This window comes from Mytilus californianus, unplaced genomic scaffold, assembly GCF_021869535.1.
Source record: "Mytilus californianus isolate M0D057914Y unplaced genomic scaffold, xbMytCali1.0.p SCAF_1, whole genome shotgun sequence".
NCBI lineage: Eukaryota > Metazoa > Mollusca > Bivalvia > Mytilida > Mytilidae > Mytilus > Mytilus californianus.
Genome location: NW_026262581.1, coordinates 42,953,575 through 42,975,291, shown reverse-complemented (window position 1 = coordinate 42,975,291; position 21,717 = coordinate 42,953,575). Strand labels below are relative to the sequence as shown.

Sequence of the window (21,717 nt, the reverse complement as noted above, 5' to 3'; positions counted from 1 at the left end):
AGGTTACTGTTTTGGGGGCCTTTTAAATTTTGTTTTACTCGAGCGTCGCTGATGAGTCTTTTGTACACGAAACGCGTGTTTGGCGCAAATACGAAATTCCAATCCTGATATCTATGATGAGTTTATTTACAACCACTGGGTCAATGCCACTGCTGATGGAGTTTTATTCCCCGAGGGTATCATCAGCCCAGTAGTCAGCACTTCTGTGTTGACATGAATTATCATTGATATAGTCATAATTATAAATTAACAGTTTACAAAACTTAGAATTTTTGAAATAATATTGCTTTTCTACGTCAGGAACAGATTACCTTAGCTGTATTTGGCAAAACTTTTAGGAATTTTTGGTCCTCAATGCTCTTCAACTTCGTACTTTATTTTGCCTTTTAAACTTATTTTTATTCGAGCGTCACTGATGAGTCTTTTGTAGACGAAACGCACGTCTGGCGCCAATACAAAATTTCAATCCTGGTGTCTATGATGAATTTATTTATTCGGAGGTATTTCGTATTTTTTTAAGAAAGTGTGTATGCTATTCTTTGTAGCATTTACATTTTAAGAGATATGATCAACTACAAATTGCTGTAATAGAGGTATTAATGCATTGACTACACGTAAAAAACGTCACAAGATGGATTTGTTCGTTAACAAAATAGATCGAATTTAGAAAAGAGTTTTGTCCTTAAAACTGTGTTTGGTGTCTAAATAATTTTAGTTTGAGTACTGTTTGACAAACAAATCATAAAAAAGCTAGAATTGTACAGCGTGACGACGTCAAGACGTATGGCTATATTTTGTTCTTTTGGACCTTTTTACTATTTTTGACGACTCTATCTGAAATTAACTTACAAGTAACTCATTCAAGATTTCAAGAAATCGCAATTTAAACTGAAAAAAATCATTTTACTGCGACATTTCCGTTTCATAATTGTGTATGTGGTTATATTTTCGAAAGTAAAATTGCCAACTATATATTTCTTTTGGATAATAATATGCAGTTCTAACTAGACTAACTACATGTCACGAAAATCCGAAATATCCCGAAATTACGTAAGCTTCGGCACATTGTAATATTAACATTAAATACTAGTATTAATGATTGCACATTTAGTAGGGAAGATTTAACATAAACAACCAATCAATGCATAATAAAATTTAAGGAAAAATTAATTATTACACCTACTGATTTGTTTTTACTACAGTCAGGTAGGACTAAAATTTATCGCACCATTTATTGATCCTTCATAAACTCAAATGTACGAGGGCTACAGCGAGGGTTTTTTCGACCTATCACTCAAAATATAAAAATAAAAATTTCGAACAAGTTTACAACAAAAACTAAAATACATGCAGCATAATATTGATATTAATTTTGTAGTCTCTGATGATGATGATGGTGATGTTGTGAAGTGTCGATGGTCTACACAAACCCCAAATGATGAATGCGGTGGTGTTTGTGAAACACTGAGTGGTTCTTATTTAGATGAAGTAATTATATATGAAATGTAGATGAGTACACATACAAATGATATCAAAAGTTGCGAAAAATAGTAGAACACGGAAAAAACCCTTACATTGGCTTAATAAACTTTATTCGTTGATTTTCAGTATTGTTGCACTTAGCTGAATATAAAAAGAAGAAACTTGAGGTGAAAATGTGACGCAATAAGAACAATATAGGAAAACTAAACTTTAATGTTATTTCAGGTGCCTTTCTATCAAAAAAGTCAAAGTATAGAATGTAGTGGATCGACAGAATGTTTTCTTTATGTTTCATCCAAAGAGTCTCTTATGACACTCACTTAAACAGAAACAGTTTTTTGATAAATTTAACATCAGATATACAAATAAGAAAAGTATACGGAGCATACATTGGAAAAACCTATGTGTATGGTTTTGTTTTAGCGTTCCTGTGTTTTGAGCTACAATGCAACAAGATCCATGGGTTGGTATGCTGTTGCTTTGCAAATCGAAGACTTCCAGAAGTCTACTGATACAGCTCCTTTCAGCAGTGTTTCTTTGCAGTTTTTGATCTTCGTTGCTAATTCAAGCACATCATGTGAATCGAGACCAGTTCTACCACAGAATATAATAACTGATGGTTCGATTCATCATAGTTCTGTCTACAAGATTTTTAATGAGTCGATTATTGCTAGGAGTGGTGAGGCAACGTTAAGGTAGGAAAGACTTTCGAAGCTTTACATGTAGCAGCTTAAGATATGGAACATTTTATTCCAAATATGTGCATCTTGCGTTTGGGTAAAATATTATATTTGGGGGAATTCAGTGAATACGACGATCTTAAGATGGTCTGTAATATACTCTTGATGATTGCAACCTCGTGTAGACTTCAGTTTGAAAACAGCATAAAATTTTTAAAAAAACCTAACATAGAAATTGTTAAATTTCTTTGAAAAATCTTAATTACTTCCGATTGGTTTGATTTTTTGCGGATCGACTATTTATTTTCATCCGTTGATAAGCAGACTTATTTTTAATTAATTTGCACTTTTGTACCAATTGGTTCCTGCATTTTGTGTTGCAGAATATTCATTTTTATCCTGTATTTTGCAAGGTTTTTTATTTTCAGCTTTAACCAGACCAGGATATTCATTTTAAAAATTATCCTAGATATTCATAGTTTTATTAAGTACAAAATTCGTTTCCAAGACACAATACATTTTACTTAGTCATGACTATATGTATATATCAGGTAAAATGCATATTTTTTTTCCAATTAAAACGCTTATTCGATCTTTCAAATCATTCGTTGAAAACCAAATTCATTGGTAGCGTATATCATGTATGTCAAGCAGAAATTCGATCAACAAACGATAATCGAAAGCTTATGATAGTTTATGTTAATTATTTCCTATAATATTTTTCATTTTTCATTTATTCCATGTTATTAGAGTTACAGCAATTGACACGGTTTCTCCAATAGGAATGATTAAATCAGAATTATTTCCATATGGAACGTCTGGAAGAGAATGGTTTGTAACCGTGACTTGGGAACCAATGAAAAGCCAGCTAGGCGCCCATTTGTTTTGTTACACTGCGGTTGATAATCTAGGGTATGAATCTTTTTGCGGTATTATGGTGAGGTTTAAATTAAACTAGTAGTGTAAGACATCACTATATCCTCCAGTGAAAATAAAACATCAGCATTGACTATACATTCTTCCAATCGAAAGTTTTGGAGTATTTTTATTAGACAATTATTGAGTATTTATTTTACCATACAAGCTCCTCTAAATTCCTGAATTTTCATTATTCAACCTTTCTTTGGTTCCCTAGTTTTATTCTCTAGCTTAATTTCTTAAAATCATACTTTAATGCATGAAATTTTTTGTACTATTATTAGGTCTTTCCACTTTTCTGTGGAAAGACCTATTGTATTTGTTCTGATTTTTTTTTCTTCCGCCTAATTTTTTGTCTTTCGCTGTTTGGTTGTTTCGCAAGATGTCGATTTGACATTTGGTATATGAAATCGAACAGTTTATGTGCTTTCAAAATTGACACCGCTTAACCGATTACTTTTCTTTGTAAGAGTTATCTCCCCGAACACTGTTTTTCTTTTGTTTGCTACTCCTTCGCAACTGTTAAAGATAACGACAAAATTATATCACCAATTTGCTCGTTATATCCTCAGGATGTTGAGATTGGTTTGGACCGAAGCGTTCCGGAGACTCCATATGAGAGTTATTTCCCCTTATGCATTGGATATATGTGATATGCATTTGTTACTGGTAAACCATAAGTGAAAGGGAAATAGGATCTATTGATTTGAGGTCCTTGGTCCAAAAAAAAAAGAAAATTAGGTCAAGGTCAAAGGTCAAGGTCACATTCTAAATTTTGATTTTGGCTTATTTGCACTTTTCAAAAACCATATAAGATAACGACAACATATCTTTACTAAATTGTTAGTTGCGACATGTCATAACATATAAATTTTAGTTGAAAGTGTACGTTGACATATAAAAGCAGTTTTCTCCCCTCTTATATGTAAAATTATATATATGGGGATATAACTCGTTTACCATATCTAATAAAGACCTAAGGTATTTTGATTTGAGGTCCTTGGTTTATGACCATGAAATTAAGGTCAAGGTTAAAGTTGAATTTGACGTTCTAGATTTTGACCTTTGTCTTTACTTCATATTTATACGTGCTAAAGCCATAGGACTTTTTGCATTAGTTTGTGCAATATGACCTTGAAAAATCCAACAGGAATTGACCTTGTGTAAACCGGAAGTAGCTATTTTTTGGACTTATTTAATATCAAAGTATATAGAACCATATATTTTTGGAATCAGTGTCAAGTTAACTATCAAATTATACCGGAACTGACATTTTGCAAACCGGAAATCACAAATTATATCACTTATTTCAAACAAAAGTGTATAAAAACCATATATTTTTTTTAAATCAGCATACAATAAGCTATCATTTGACACTGGAAATGGCATTTTAAACCGGATTTTAATATTTTTGTATCAATATATATCGTTTCGGGTGGAAAGACCTTCAATTGTTCTCTGAACAATTGGTTTTTTTAATTATTATTTTTTTTTTTCTTCTTCCGCAACTTTTTTATCTTACGAAGCTTTTTCGTTTTGCAAGATGTCGCTTAGATTTTTTGCATATGATATCGAACAGTTATTGCGATTTTGAAACTGACCCTGTTTAACCGACCACTATTTATTGAAAGAGTTATCTCCCCAAACACTGTTTTTAATGTGTGCGGATCTCCTTCGCAACCGTAAAAGATTACGACAAAATTATTTAACCAATTTGCACGTTATATCCTAAGGATCTTAAAAATAATTTTGACCTAAGCGGTCTGGAGACTCCTTATGAGAGTTATTTCCCCTTGTGCATTTGATATAAGTGATATGCATTTGCAACTGGTAAACCATAGGTGATAGAGACCTAGGGTTTGTTGATTTGAGGTCCTTAGTCCAAAACAAAGAAAATAAGGTCAAGGTCTAAGGTCAAGGTCATGTTCTAAATTGTGATTTTGGCTTATTTTCACTTCGTTTCAGAAACCGTATAAGATATCAACAAATAATTTTAACTAAAATGTTAGTTGCGACATGTCGTAACACATAAAATTTAGTTGAATGGGTTCGTAGACATTAAATTGGAGTTTTAGCCCCTCATATATTTAGAATTATGCATTTAGTAATATAACTCATAAACCATATAAAATAAACCTAGGCTCTTTTGATTTGATGTCCTTGGTTTATGACCTCAAAATTCAGTTCAAGGTCAAATGTAAAAGTGACGTTCTAGATTATGACCTTTGCTATAGATTTTTTTTTATACATGATAAAAGCTTAGGATCTTTTGCATTAGGTAAGTAGACATATAACTTTGAAAATGTCAACCAGAAGTGACATTTTTAAAACCGGAAGTAGCAATTTATCTCCCTTATTCTAAGCAAAAGTATATAGAATCTATATATTTCTAGAATCAGAGTAAAGTAAGCTATATTTGACACCTGAAGTAACTTTGATTTAACCGGAAGTGGCCTATTATCTCCCTTAATTGATTAAAAAAGTTCATCAAACATTATATTTTCAAAATAAGTGAGTGATGAGCTATCATTTAAGCCCAGACATATTGTTTTTTATCAAAATTTTCTTACCTTAAGTTAATTTCAATGGAAAGATCTTCAATTGTTCTCTGAACAATTGGTTTTTAATAAAAAAAAATTATCTTCTTCCGGCACTTTTATTTCTTGCGTGTAACTTTTGTTTCGCAAGATGTCGCTTTGATGTTTGGTATATGCGCATTTGAAACTAACCCTGCTTAACCGTATACTTTTCTTTGTAAGAGTTATCTCCCCAAACACTGTTTTTCTTGTGGGTGCATCTCCTCTGTAATCGTAAAAGAAAGAGACAAATTTATTTTTTCCCAATTGCTCGTTATATCCCTGAGATGTTTTGTCCAATTTAAACCGAAGCCATACGAACACTCCATATGAGAGTTATTTCCCCTTCTGTACTTCACATAAGTGATATCTTAATGCATCACATCAATGGTAAGTGATAGAGACCTAAGTATTTTTACCTTAGGTCTTTGGTTCAAAAAAATGAATTTGAGGTCAAGGTCAAAGGTCAAGGTCATGTTCTCAATTTTGACTTTTCCTTGTTTTATGATCTGTTCTGACACTTTTAAAGATATATATTAAATAACTAGTGCAAAATGATTGCCTCATTGTGATGAAGATATGATACATTTGGTCGGAAACAATCCAATGAAATGTTATAGGAGTTACTGCCCCTGAAATGTTTTAATTTACGTTTAATTCATTATTCGGTACTGACATGATTTATAACAAACCTTTCTAAAATTGTCTGTTTATAAATTTTGAAATTATAAAGAAACTACGGTTTCAACTCCCTCAGGCAAAGTTGACCTTAGATGAATTTGGCTATTCTTTTTAGGTAGTTTTGTCATATAGCCCTTCAACTGTTTCGGTACTTATACATCCCTCGGATTTCAAATGTTTGGCTTTGAGCGTTCCTGATGAAGGTAAATCCAGAAAAGCGCTTCGGACGCATGAAATTATTAAACGTGTTGTTTTCAATTTTTTACATCACTGGGTCGATACCTCTGCTGGTGGACTATCAGTCCCCGAGGGTATCATCAGCTCAGTAGTCAGTACTTCGGTACTTCGGTACTGACATGATTTATAACAAACCTTTCAAAAATTGTCTGTTTATAAATTTTGATATTATAAAGAAACTAAGGTTTCAACTCCCTTAGGCAAAGTTGACCTTAGATGAATTTGGCTATTCGTTTTAGGTATTTTTGTCATATAGCTCTTCAACTGTTTCGGTACTTATACATCCCTCGGATTTCAAATGTTTGGCTTTGAGCGTTCCTGATGAAGATAAATCCAGAAAAGCGCTTCGGACGCATTAAATAATTAAACGTGTTGTTTTCAATTTTTTACATCACTGGGTCGATACCTCTGCTGGTGGACTATCAGTCCCCGAGGGTATCATCAGCTCAGTAGTCAGTACTTCGGTACTGACATGATTTATAACAAACCTTTCAAAAATTGTCTGTTTATAAATTTTGAAATTATAAAGAAAATAAGGTTTCAACTCCCTTAGGCAAAGTTGACCTTAGATGAATTTGGCTATTCGTTTTAGGTATTTTTGTCATATAGCTCTTCAACTGTTTCGGTACTTATACATCCCTCGGATTTCTGATGTTTGACTTTGAGCGTTCCTGATGAAGGTAAATCAAGAAAAGCGCTTCGGACGCATGCAATTATTAAACGTGTTGTTTTCAATTTTTTATTACTTCAACTTGGTACATGATAAAACCATACGGTCTTTTGCTAAATGTTGGTTGACACATAACCTTGACAAATGTCATCCGGAAGTGACCTTGAGTAAACCGGAAGAAGCCATATTTGTACTTATTTCATGGAAAAGTACCTAGATACTATTTTTTTTAAATGGGCATACATAAACCCTATCATTTGTGTCCGTAAGTGACCTTTTATAAACCGGAAATAGTCAATTATCTCCCTCATAATAGGCAAAGTATATAGAAACCGTATATTTTTGTAATCAGTGTAAATACAGCTATTATGTGAGATCGGAAGTGACATTTTCTAAACCGGAAGTTGGCAATTATCTCCCTTATTTCAGGCAAAAATATATAGAAACATATATTTATTGAAACAGTATGAAGAAACCTATGCTTGGACGCCAATAGTAATTTTTGGTAAACCGGAAGTAGCTTCTCATCACTCATTTCATAAATTGATGTGGAAAGACCTTCAATTGTTCTCTGAAGAATTGGTTTTTAATTTTTCATTTCATTCAGTAAATAATCAGACACTAGATACATGAATTTTAAAAGACGTCTTGATAAGGAATAATTCTTATGATGTTTATACGAAACATATTGCTCCAAAGTATGTAATATTTTCGACAAGCGTAGAAGTATACTGCATGTTGTAAATTACTATGTTCTGATATTTTTTTATGTACTAATTGTAAATTCTGATATTGTTGCAATTCAAATTTCAAATTTTCTATTTCAGTCAAGCCTCAGATCAAACATGCGCTACACTCGTGGTAGACGAAGAAGTGGCTGATACACCGGAACCCGATAATTTGATTGTTCTAAATTCTGAGTGCAATGCCTTCAAAACACCGGAAAGTAAGTTTATTTTTGTTCTTGGAAAGATGATCTCAGGGAATGTTTTGAACTGTATCTGGATTCGTTTCTGTCAATTATTTTGTTTATCCAACTTTCAGCATAATGGGAAATGTATCCTATTAAAATTTGTATACTTGTATGTTTAACGTCAGGAAAATTGAATTGTGTGATGAAGTGATCCTGTGCTATATAAATTCCATGCAAATATAACCATATGTGATTTATGTTGACATACAAACTCCTGTAAATTCCTAAATTTTCTTTTTTTATTTCTCTTTGGCTGTTGTTTTCGGACCCGTTTGTACACAAAAAAACAAATTATAAATACATCTTAAAAGTGTATAAAACAATACCAATTTTAACTAAAGGAAATAAAAGAATCAATAAATATTTCATATATCAGATATTTTTTATCAGTATGATCATGATGAGGTAAAATGAGTCATATCAATCAATTTTGTCAACTCTGACATTTTAGAATTATACCAGTTCAAATCGCACAGCTCTGTATACACACGCACTCTCTTGTAATTCTTTTACCTTCCTCAACTTTGAAATTGTAAAATTATACAGTTCAAATCGGACAGTGCTATTCATTAGCGATATATAGCTACGCTGTCTATGTTGTAATAACTAAACGATCGTCAACTCTGAAAATTTAGATTTATCCAGTACATATCGCACATTACTATTCTTTTTGGATTCATATCTATTCAGTCTATGTTGAAAATACTTATCCAGCGTCAGCTTTGAAATTTTGGAATTATACTAGCTTGGTTTGGTTTTCAATTTGTATTACGTTAAAGATTGTTTTAGAAGAGTAGAATAGATTGATGTGATTCATTTTACATCATCACGATCATACCGATGAAGATATCTGCTATCCAATATATTTATTGATACATATATGAAAACTTTTAGCAAAAGATAAATTGGATCGAGGTTCTAGCTGTGTATTCACATTATTTGTACAACTCTCCTTACTTGGGAAGCGTGTGCTTTACATCGAGGCTTGCGTTGCTTTACATCGACGCCATAGTAGTTCAACCAATCGGGGAATGTTTATTTGGGGAATACATCTATTTTTACTGCAGGTTTTGGCATATTTTAATCGAAAGTAGAGTAAAATGGAATGATGTTAGGAGATACAAAACAGAAAATGATAAATACTTTTAGCAAAAGATGAATTGGATCGGGGTTCTGTGTATTCACATTATTTGTACAACTCTCCTTACTGATGGCAAAAAATGGAATTTCCGTGACCTAAATGGTTCGCGAAAATTAATATTTTTATATATAGTATAGTAATTAACTGTTTACCTTTTTTAATATTGGTGTTGTTTTGTTCACTATTTATGCGGATATATATATACTGTGTATGTAACAGATAAGTACTATTGGGAAAGCTTTCATGACAAGAAAAAATATCGCTATCCCAGTGAAACGTCCTCTTTAGTAGATTGTATTTGGTGTAGTTGTTAGATTCTCTGTCTTTGCATGCTGTTCGAATGATTGTCGAAGTACGTATACAATGGCCGTAAGTTCGTCTCTCGAGAGATGACTTAAAAATCAATGTGTGTGTACAGACGATTTTAAGAATGGAAATTACAATGACATTGTTTGGTTAAACTATATATAGATATATAGATAATTAGATATTAGATAATGTGGACCTCTTTGTGCAATTCATTGAGTTGCTTTATATAAACAGGTTCAAGTTTGAGTCAAGCTGGTTAGATTTAGGATAATGGTTTTCAAAATTAATTGTAAGGTAATTTCGAATATTATTCCTGGATTGAAAATAAAGTAAGATATGTTCCTCGTCGTTTAGAATACAACAACAAAACACAATCTATGTCAGGTAATCTGAGTTGCTTCTGGAAATAAAACAAGATTATGCTCAATTAGTGATGTCCTTCGTATTGCTTATAGCAAGTACAAATTCGATGACAATGCACACTCGCTAATTTGGTTAAATTTTATAACTCACGTAGAAAAAAATATGTCACTATGCAAATTTGAAGGATTTGAGTGGCGCCGATAATTAAAAAAAACACACAGTATGCAAATTAAACAAGAGTGCAAACGACAAAATATGTCGCCTGTTTTGCTGATATTCAGGTTGAATTTCCTGTTGAAAGTCTTGAATATCAAGGTATTACAAAAGGTATCACATACACTTAACATTACCAATATCCATTAAAATTAGGTCAGGTCACACGAACACGATTACATTGCAATCATTACATTTATAAATAGATTTGACCTATTGCTATAGTTTCTAACAAGGAAAATTTTGAACAATTACTAGTTACCAGGAAAAATTATGTCGATTTCAGATTGACCCTGCGATGCGGACAAGTACACTTCACAATCTTTTCATACACCAAATAAAGTTGATCTGTTTCTTTTAGTTTCTGAGAAACGGACTAAGACAACAAAATGTTAACGTTGATCGGAAACTAGAACATAAAGAATTTGAAATCAAAGTTTAAAATATCCAGTTCTTCTGCTTTTAGAAAAAGAAGCTTTATACAAATAGTTTATACCACTAAACTAACATTCCTATACTAGTATCTCACATGTGTTGCAGGTAAGAAAAAACTAAATGCTCTAGCCAATTGCAGTTTTAATGTATGTTGTTGGATTTGAACTTCTATTGCATCGATTATTCAATACTCTAACAGTATGTATGTTATAAGAGTAAACCACTAGCGACACATGGTCATATATAATTGATGTGCCCTTTTCGTTCCTTGGCATAAGCTGTTAAAAACTAGAAAAAAACGATTTAAACTCTGTATAGTACACAGCAAAAACCCTTTCAAAATTACTAGATGACCTGAAATTAATTTCCAAAATTTGCATATCGTAAATCAAATTTATTGTTATATTTTGAAATTGTATAGTGCTTTTGATATATGAAATTTTATTTATAATTTTAAATTTAGAAGTACATACTAAGTGCATTGAAGCGACAACAGGCGTCCCCCAATCATTTTACCTGGCAACCAGCTGCTCCAGTAATTTCGTTCAGTGTAACGAGCTTGGAACTGGATATATAATGCGCTGTGTACCCGGAACTGAATGGTGCCAGCATGTTTTAACATGTGTACACGTAGGATCTTGTAACACTGAAGGGTGGGTATTCTTTTCTTCATAGTAATTGTTCTTTTAAGGATTAAAAGTTCTAAAGTAAAATATATAGAATTAAATTAATTGTATAGGTGTGATATAAATTGCCGTACATTTTATTTCTGTTTATTGCCTGCGACAATTATAGAGGGAGACAGACAGAGGGAGAAAATGTTTACAGTATTCTTTTTGTACATGAAGCCATAATATATTTCGATGTCCTTAAACACCAACAAAAACAGTAATAATTAAGGGAGATAGATATATAAATCAACCACATTGATTTTTGCTTATTGTTTGCTTAACGTCGTCAAATGGCAAGTATTAATGAATATTTAGGACGAGAACATATTAACAATAATGAAATTAGACTAAACCGACTTGAAAAAATTGGCGACCATTTCGACTGTCACCGGAAATGAGGGTGTGTTGAATATGGGCATCAATTCGCCTTGCCTTCCGGACTCCCCAAAGAGATTGTTGCAAGAGTTTTTAAAGTGATAAAAGCTTGGTACTCTCCCTACACGCGGTATTTGATGAAACTTCATCATTCTTCAATCTCTATCATTTTGATATAATGTTGAAGGCATGAGAAATGCTTTTCATAACACGTATCACTAGTTGAACAGGAATTAGTTTATTTGTATTTGGTTGCTGAGGACGGTCAACAATAAAACAAACATGTATTGCTATCCTAGAAGATTTTTTCCCTTAAGAACTAAAAGAAGTATCTAACAGTCAATATATTTGATGTAGATTTAGAGGATATATAAGTAACTATTCAAACAGTTTCATACTGAATATAAAATACATACAAATAACAGTGAATATTTTTATTCTCTTTCAGATAACGAGGAAGACTAATCAATATGTTCGGATTCCATTTAGTTTTTGTCAAAATTCATATGTGTTTATCCTTGACCTACATGTATCTAATGAACATTATATATCATTATTAGACAGATAAAATCATCAACGCGTGTGTCTTTTTTTTTTTCCTAACCTAACAGATTAAGCGCGTCTCAACTACATATTCAGATTTCATTGAACTATATGTATAATGTTTTTGCTATTTTATATATATGTTCATTGACCAAATTCAATTCAGGTCATAAATATATTCATTTTCCTACTGTATGATTCTAACACAACAAGTTTAAACTGCATATTATTATAAATTTGTTTTCCGTTTTGAATGTCTATAATTATTTCTATAAATATAGTTTTGAGATTTAATGTATCAACATGTATATTGTTGACGTTATGATGAAATTCTCTATGATTTACTCACAAGCACAAGGTATATATTGTAAATAACTATTTAACACGAATAAGAGTTAAGGGATAACATTTTTCATATATGCAAATGACTGATATGAACTGATCGCGAATGTTAAGTTTTGCTTTCAGGAAACAATTAAACAAAATCATGAAGAATGAACGGAAATTAGAAAGAAAACTAATTTGTATACTGATTATACAAGTTCAGGCGTCTTTGCACATTACAGAACGCAGTGAAAATATACCATAATTCTTATGAAACGCAAAATTAAGTTATCGTTGAAAATATTTTCAATTTCAAACTAGGGAAATATCACGGCCATGCATGTTGTCTTAAATCAATGGGAAATACGTATCAAGCAAGGACTGACTTATAGATTTTTCCTGTCGAGAATATATTACTTCGTGTCTTACAGACTATGTATATATTTTGTATACTCAGAATGTTCCTTTCTAGAAAAAAAAACTTGTATTTAAAAAAAAATTATTCAAGACTTTCTTTTCATTACATTTAGTGCTTTTGTTTATATATACGAATAAAGACTTCTTTTGGTATATATTTATCAATATAACTTGTTTTATTTTATCAATTAAGCTCATGATATATGCAGGATTAAATGACAGATCGAAACCAGGTTAATTACATTTAAAAACGTAATACCATTTGTGCACAAAAACACAATACCGTTTGTGCGCTCAAACGTAATATATGTCAAATTTTATAATCGCGCAAAAGTAGGACGCCAATCAATGAGACAGTAAACAAGCAACACAATAATGGGAAATTAATATCTAGAAGTCACTCTTCAAATTTGGTTGGATGTCTTTATTAAATTGACAATTAAATGCTTCTTTTTATAAATTTATTAAGTGTGTAGTCCGAATCACATTTTGTATGAAGCTTATCCGCTTTCAAAATGTGCGCACGATCAAAAGTTACAATTTGGTTACATATGCCTTATTCGTTACTTATTCTCAAATCCTTATTCATAGCTTAATCCTTATTCCTTATTCGTTACTGAATCCTTATTCGTTACTGAATCCCTATTCGTTACTTATTCATAATTCCATATTCGGTATTTTTTTGACTTTTTATTAAATTCTTTTCGAAATTTTAACGACTTCTTTAGATATTTATAGATAGCGTATGCTTTTTCATAGTGATACCCGCCCTGTGTGGGTATGATGATTACTACGAAAATGGTTATAACAGTAATCTGGCTTAATATCTTTTAGAGTCCTTACGATTCCCATTGTGGATCCAATGGTGCGTAGATGGCGTATCCTCCTTATATAATTGCCAAACAAAAATTCAATTTATTCACGACTTATATGATATTTTAACAGAAATTTTATATATATTTCGTTTTCAGCAATTACTTCCCCCTTTCAAAAATCCTAGATCCAATTACTTCTCCCCGTTTAAAAACCCTGGATCGGTCCCTGGTTCCTTTGTTTTTAATTAAAACTTGCGAAAAGTACACACATTAGACATGCAAGGAAATAACGCCACTCAATTTTAAATTTGATAATATATATCAAATACAAAAATAAATTGATGCTGTATGCTATTAAATGTAAATCCGGAATCTAATTATACGATGGTATTTATCTATTCCTTTTCAGTTAAACATTTATAGTAGTGACTGTCTATTTCAAATCTTGATATTGGAACTTCATATGGTGATATCCCTACCAATATTATTTATAAAGTGGATTTCTTTTTCTATTCTATTGTTGATTTTTATTTCCGAGATGTTCCATTGTCATCTAATGAAATGCCTATATTACGGGAATATTGTTTATTAGCTTATAGGAATTATCTTCTTTATGCTTTCCTCCTTCAACCCAAACAAACAACCAGAGGTTTAACATTCACTTGAATGAATCAGCGAGTATCTCATGTATATAACATATATTGGTCCATTTGGGCAATGCATAAATGAAACGAGAAACTAAAAGGAGAATTGCAATAGTTTTACTTATTCAGAGTAAAAATGTTTCTCATACAAGAATAAACAATATATATATATACATATACAAGTCTAAATTGAAAACAACGTTCGAACCTATGATTGCGTTGGATAAAACCGCAATTTTTATACGTGTGCATGCAAAACAAATTTCTTGGTAGAGGGGTCTAAATACAGCACAAACAACATTTTCCAAAAGACCAAAAAAATGAAAAAGTATATTTTAACAAAACGCATTTGACTAGTAGGTCGAACAACGGATGTTCTTAAACCCTGCTGACTGCCATTGGCGATTGCCAAATAAACGGATCACCAGATGTAACGAAATGGATCTTAACTATTAATTTAATACCAAACAGAAAACAATAGACTTGCGGTAAAAATGGTATACCGCAAACAAAAGGTGCAAAAATTAGTACACCATATCCGGATTCGGACAATTAATGTCTCTTCAGTGATGTTAGGAATCGAAATGGTATTTGGAAGGCCATATAATTTACCTCAATTTAGGATAGACTCTTTAATTTTGAAGAGTCGAAATAGGATGAACGGATCATATAAACCCGAAGGCGAATATAATACAAGCCCAAACAAAAAAATATAAACAAGTCTAAATTGAAAACAACGTTCAAACCTATGATTGCGTTGGATAAAAACCGCAATTTGTATACGTGTGCATGCAAAACAAATTTCTTGGTAGAGGGGTCTAAATACAGCACAAACAACATTTTCCAAAAGACCAAAAAAAAGTGAAAAAGTATATTTTAACAAAACGCATTTGACTAGCAGGTCGAACAACGGATGTTCTTAAACCCTGCTAACTGCCTTTGGCGATTGTCAATTAAACGGATCACCAGATGTAACGTAATGGATCTTAACTATTAATTTAATACGAAACAGAAAACAATAAACTTGCGGAAAAAATGGTATACCGCAAACAAAAGGTGCAAAAATTAGTACACCATATCCGGATTTCGACAATTAATATATATATACATATACATTTTTCCAACAAGATAATTACAGAGACATATAATGTATTATATGTGAAGATTAATATGGTTATTGTTTAATTGAAATAATATCTTCTTGAGTTTTGGAAATTATTTCAAATAACGGAATAAATCTCTCTCATGCAAAGCTATGATTCCTTGTCCGGATTTGGTTATACTTTAGGTCCTTTTTAGTTTGATCATCTCTTGAAAGTTTGTAAAAGTTGTGTATGCCCCCGTATTAAGCATTACTCTTGTCCTTCCGTCCTTCCGTACGTCCCGAAATTGGTCCCGTTCAATTAATTATAGTAAGTTTACCTCAACCAAATGTTATAAACTTATATACAATGATTATTATCACAAAAAACAGATCAAGTTCGAATTTGGGTGGTGTCATTTTACCGTTCTCGTAGTATGCCCCTTTATAAAGTGATATGCGGGCGGGGAATCATATGTGACCAAAAGACACAATCTTCATTTAGTTTTAAATATTTTGGCATCGAGATTAACCGAAGAGACAATAATTATCGATGGATTGCTGTTTTATTACCGTACACTTCAGAGTTCCTTTCATTCATAATGTGCATCTATTTCTGTCATTTGAACATGCATTTTTATATGCTCCCTCATAAGCAAAGAATTCTGATTTGTACATAACTTAACAAAAAATACAAAAATGCATATGTTCTCATACTTCGCCAAACTCAAACAATGTTACTATATGAAGCACATGTACATCTAACCCCAAGATAAAAAAGATATATTGTGTTTAATTCAATAAAATAACCAATTTCACAATTTCAAGACTTTATTGCATTGAGTACATACTATATAGCTATTATCACGTGTATTTTACATCAAGATATTTGTATATACCCCCACATAGATCTCCATACTGCCTGTTGTCTGCTTGAATCCTGCATATTTGTTTTCTGTTGCACTGTGCTTTAATCTTTAAGTTAGATGTTGTCGATTTACAAGATGTTGTTCCTGTTTGACCTTCAGGACATATACTTTTATCCTCCAATCGTAAATATACAGCGGCTTTGATATTTATTTTAAAAGGATGTTTGCATCTTAGATAGACAGATTGTTCGTGGCAAACTATGACATTGGTGATGCCTAAAAGTAAATAATATCAAACAATTGCATATTTAATTTGAAATTGATAAATCTATGTTAAGAATTAATGATATTCTTTCAAATAATTCTTGGTTTTGGTTTTTTTATCTTTGTAAAAAAAAAATCGGAGATGCCAAAATCGACAAAAATTGGACGGGAATGTGGCAAATACGTCCAGCATAACTGTTGTCATTTTTAGCACACATTCCATAAAGGTCAACCGAATCATTATGATACCGTCAATTTTTGAAGTTTTAGAACTTTAACTCACATATTTTTGTCTAGTACAAAAAATCTAATTTATATTGGTATTTTTTTAGTATTCTATTCTGTATGAATTGGATTTTGAATAAAACATCATATTCACCTAAAGAAAAGTTAAATTAATCGCGATATCCATCGCGTGCTTTTAATGTATACTAATTGTACAATGTTTGATGCACAATTGATTTTGGAACGTAATTGTTATCTAATGTAGTATTGAATACAACAATTGCTGTCTTTTGTTATACATGCAGTACTTAATGATATGATTATAAACAATATAACTTCCGTTTGACTCATTGATATGTGTGTGCTGCAGTCTAGTGGTAACTATTTCATGAACGTTTAGCAACTAATCAAACAAATAAGTATTACTTAGTGGGACTAATTAATGAACGAAGAAAATTTCGACAGCCAAACGTAAAGGGACTGTTAGATTGAGACAGAATTTTGCCTCGCAAAAGGTCACAAACGGAAACCTCAGAGAATTGTTGAGACAGTGCGGGACTCTCATTACACAGGGTTTTGAATTTTCTGCTCGATATTCACTTACGTTTCAAATCTTAAACCCGTTTACATTTTCAAGCATTGCAAAATTCCCCAGCAACAAAAATGAAATGAATGAAATGTTAAGATATTGCAACAATATTTATTTATTTATTTTGAAATGTGAATCAAGATTGCATGAAACCTTCATTGTAATCGAAACTTTAGACGTGCTGTAGAAATTAGATTTGGTATGATTGCAAATGAGACAAATCTCTACCAGAGACCAATTACATAGAAGTTAACAACTATCATGACTATACCCAGCAAACACACAACATTTTAAAAACATTTTTTAAATGTCATATGGACGTCTCTCACAAAATATTTCAATAAAATATCATTTAAACATAAAAAAAACGTTTATTTTATTGTTTTTGAAATGTTTTATTTCTAACATTTAAGTAAAATGTTTTTACAACATTAACAAAATATTTTTTGCTAATATCTTTTATTCATGTTCTCAAACATTGTTCTAAAATATCCCGTAGATATTTTATAATATAAAAAAATAATATTTTCTTCAATTGATATTTTATATTTTAACAACATTTAAAGTAAATATTTTCCAAATATCCAAAAAACATTCTGCAAAAAAATGTTTTACAGAAAATATAGTTTTGCTATTTGCATAAAATGTTTTATAACGTAAAATTAAAATGTTTTACATAAAACATCTGAAAAATATCAGCTAAATGTTTTCTATAAAATATTCTGACATACACATTACTTAATAGTCTTACCAGAGACATATAATACATATTCTATGTCTCTGGTCTTACTGATATTTTATTCAACATTTAACGGATATAAAAATAACATTTTATTTAAACTTTATTCAAAACCCCACAAACAACGTTTTGTGGAATTAGCTCTTTTTTTTTCAGGATAAGATATAGTACTACATTTCATCAATATCATGACAAGCAAGATACTATGGTTGAAATCCTTAATTGATATCTTGAAGATCCTTGAAGTCAGATTTTATTCCTTCTTATATTAAAATTCAAAAGAGTCAACATTAAATTAAGCAATAATGTATTAATAAACAATCACCTTTCTTTAATGTTTATTCATTTCGTTCTTGTATATTTTAGAAATTAAGAAATGAAAACTGTAACTGTACTAAGTTCAATTTTCGTATCGTTTATATGCCTTACGGAAAACCGACCTTTTCCGGAATCGACTTTTGTTTTATCACCGGAAATGATTTTGAAATTTGAATTTCGAAACGAAGACAGGATATCAACAAAGAGAGCCAAGAAAATTGTTTGTTACGCGATATATACTCACTTGGTAAGAATGATTAATCTGTTAAGATGAAACTTGTGCATTCATTGTGTGTGTTCAATCATAATCGGAACCAAATTACATCTGTTTCTGGAAGTGCGGATCAAGGTTATGAAAAAGGGGGCCCCTGCCCAAGGCAAGCAAACGTTTGGAGTGATACTTGTAAATAGTCTATACATTTATCTTATAAGTAACTCCATAAGGGGGTCGGGACCCTGAATCTGCCATGTTCAAGCATCTACGTACACCAATTATGAATTTGTTCATTGATAATGATATAAAAAAATTATAAGGATATGTGGCTTGTGTGTTTGATTGCCAATACACCTTATCGCTATTTGTCCGCCATTACTGGCCATGGACATCACAAAAGTTCCCGTAAAATGTTGACGTCATATTAGAAAATATTTGACACCACAATTGAAAGTAATACACCTTATCGCTATTTGTCCGCCATTACTGGACATCACACAACTGTCACAAGTTCCCTTAAAATTTTGACGTCATCATAAAAAATATCTGATGCCACAATGGAAAAGTGATTGTTGTTTGACGTCAAAAGTTCAAGCAGGATAGATTCGCGGGTCAAGCGGGAATAGCGATAAGGTGTATTATTGTATGACGTATGCTGACGTAAAAAGTTCAAGCGGGACAGATTTTCAAATACTGAAATAGTGATAAGGTGTATGAGACAGCTATCCACCAGAATTTAAATGACTTGGATAAAAGAAATTATAGATCACTGTACGGCTTTCAAAACTGAGAAAACCAATGCCATGTAGTCCACTTTGAAGCCTTGACAAACAAATGTTAAATTTTTCTCAACACAATTGAAACAAAACAACTAACTGCCTACATTAAATACACATTATGAAAATGAAATTTGACAGACTTTAACCAACAACAACTATTGCAATAAGCATGACTCAATACCTTGTTTCCGAGGCACACAAACAAGTTACAATAACACTAATATAAGCACCATTTGAATATGGAGATTTTTTTTTCTAGTAAAATCAGTGTATGTATGTATTTGCAAAACAGTAAATTAAATTTCCCTTAACAGCTTAATGAACATTACAAAGACTATGTAAGACTTCAGTACAAGCAAGATAATATAAACTGTTGCTTAAAATTATATTTATTGCTTCATACACACAATGTACATACAATGTATCTTTTATTTTTTAACAGGAGCTAAAAGAAAAGCCACAAACTGTGACAAAGGACAAGTTCAATATGCAGGTTTACAATTTGGAAGTGGCGCAGGTTCTTTGGAATGTCTACAACCTTTCAGGAGAATTTTTTTTTGAAGTAAGATTTTCATACAGAATTACTGTTTATATTCCATATTTAATTCAAATATTTAGCATAAACATGCATTACATTCAAGATTAAGGGCCTACAATACAGAAAAGATATCTGGATATTTGAATAAACTATTTTTTTTGTGACAAAATAGAAACAAGTTGTTTATTTAAATCAATCTTTATGTCCAACAGAGTGCTTTCATAAACAACATATTTGCTTTCTTTTGAAGTATTTCAAATACATATAAACAACTCATTTAATGACATCTGTGTGTTTCTCGGGAGTTAAGTTATATTATTATCATCATTGCGAAAACAATGCGTAACACTTCGATAAGTTATTATGTGCCTATAGTATACTTCTAGGACTGTATCATATGCCCTTAGATACAAATGACAAGTTATAAACTTTTACAGAGTTTAACACTTAAAAAGGACAATAAGATGTTTAATGACATTATGTAGCAGGGCTTTTAAAGGCCCCTACATGATACAATGCATTTAATGAAAACTAAAAAAAAAACAAGAAAGACAACAGCCTGATTTATACAAAACAATAAAGAAAAAAAATATGATAGACAACAATCAACGAGTATAATGAAATAAGACTCTTGACTGGACACATATCTAGTCTAAAGTTTTTTATGTGGTTTTTTTTAATAACTAAATGAAGTTCAGCGTGGCATATTGCTCTCTCTTAACATGGTCAGCCATTTATTGTCCCCTTCCAACACACTATCATCGTTATTTGTTTCAAAACTTTAAAGGGGAGGGGATGTATATCCTTCAGGCAACGTGAATCATTCTATAATAAAGGAATGAGCAAGAAGTTTATATATGAATGTAAGATTAATTTTTTTTTCAGAAGCATGGCACAGCAAGAAAAAGACATAAGACACTACAAGACATTCCAAGTGATTTTGAATAAGACAATTGATTGACTTTTTCAATGTATTCTTGAATAAATCAAATAGTTGATGTAAAATGGTGTTTTGTTCTCATCTCTTCAGCCAATTATCAATGATTATTGACTAAAGATGTAACCCTGTTACAAGTGTAGCGTTTTAGTTTAGAAAGAGAAGTTGTATTGAAAAATCTGAATTTGGGACACAATTTTTAGTCAATGTAACTTGAACTTAAAAATGTGTATAATGTTTGCATAATGTCCAATGGCATATATGTCATGCATGTTCAGGTTGACATATGCATGATGTTTATAAGATAGGTAATAAAAGTTGAGAGTGAAAAACTAAACATTATACCATTGTGGTTGGAATGTGGGCTTTCTTGCACTCTCGGTCGTCTGTCCACCTACATTTGTCGGATTTTGTCCAACAAATATTTTCATCACCGTTTTTCCCAAAACTGCTGATAAAGATGAGTTCATATTTAATGAGCTGCTTGATAGTGATGAACTGTGATGTGTGAACATTTTTGTATCTGGCACCTGTTTCCTGTTTGCTTATACATTGTATTTCAAAATGTTGAATGTTCTCAAATTTTTCATTACTTTAATAAGTAATGCTGATGAACAGAATGACTTCATATTTGGTAAGTGGCTTGACCATGATGAGTTGTGTCTGCCATTTTGGATGTGTCAAATTTGTAGATACT

At 31.5% G+C, this 21,717-nt stretch overlaps 3 long non-coding RNA genes across 3 annotated transcripts in view; all 3 read left to right on the top strand.

The window, feature by feature from the left end:
* LOC127703173 (uncharacterized) overlaps positions 1-11,325 on the top strand; it is a 37,740-nt gene extending 26,415 nt beyond the window's left edge. Inside the window, exon 3 of the long non-coding RNA XR_007982739.1 lies at positions 11,142-11,325. This is a non-coding gene — a long non-coding RNA (uncharacterized LOC127703173). The remainder of the gene's footprint in view (positions 1-11,141) is intronic.
* Positions 1,391-8,184, top strand: LOC127703408 (uncharacterized). The gene is made up of 4 exons (XR_007982984.1): positions 1,391-1,488; positions 1,906-2,177; positions 2,913-3,074; positions 8,072-8,184. It is a non-coding gene; the product is annotated as an uncharacterized LOC127703408 (long non-coding RNA).
* Positions 11,326-18,575: 7,250 nt separating the features above from the next.
* Positions 18,576-21,088, top strand: LOC127703285 (uncharacterized). Its single transcript, XR_007982892.1, has 3 exons — positions 18,576-18,799; positions 19,988-20,107; positions 20,969-21,088. It is a non-coding gene; the product is annotated as an uncharacterized LOC127703285 (long non-coding RNA).
* The last annotated feature ends 629 nt before the right edge of the window (positions 21,089-21,717 follow it).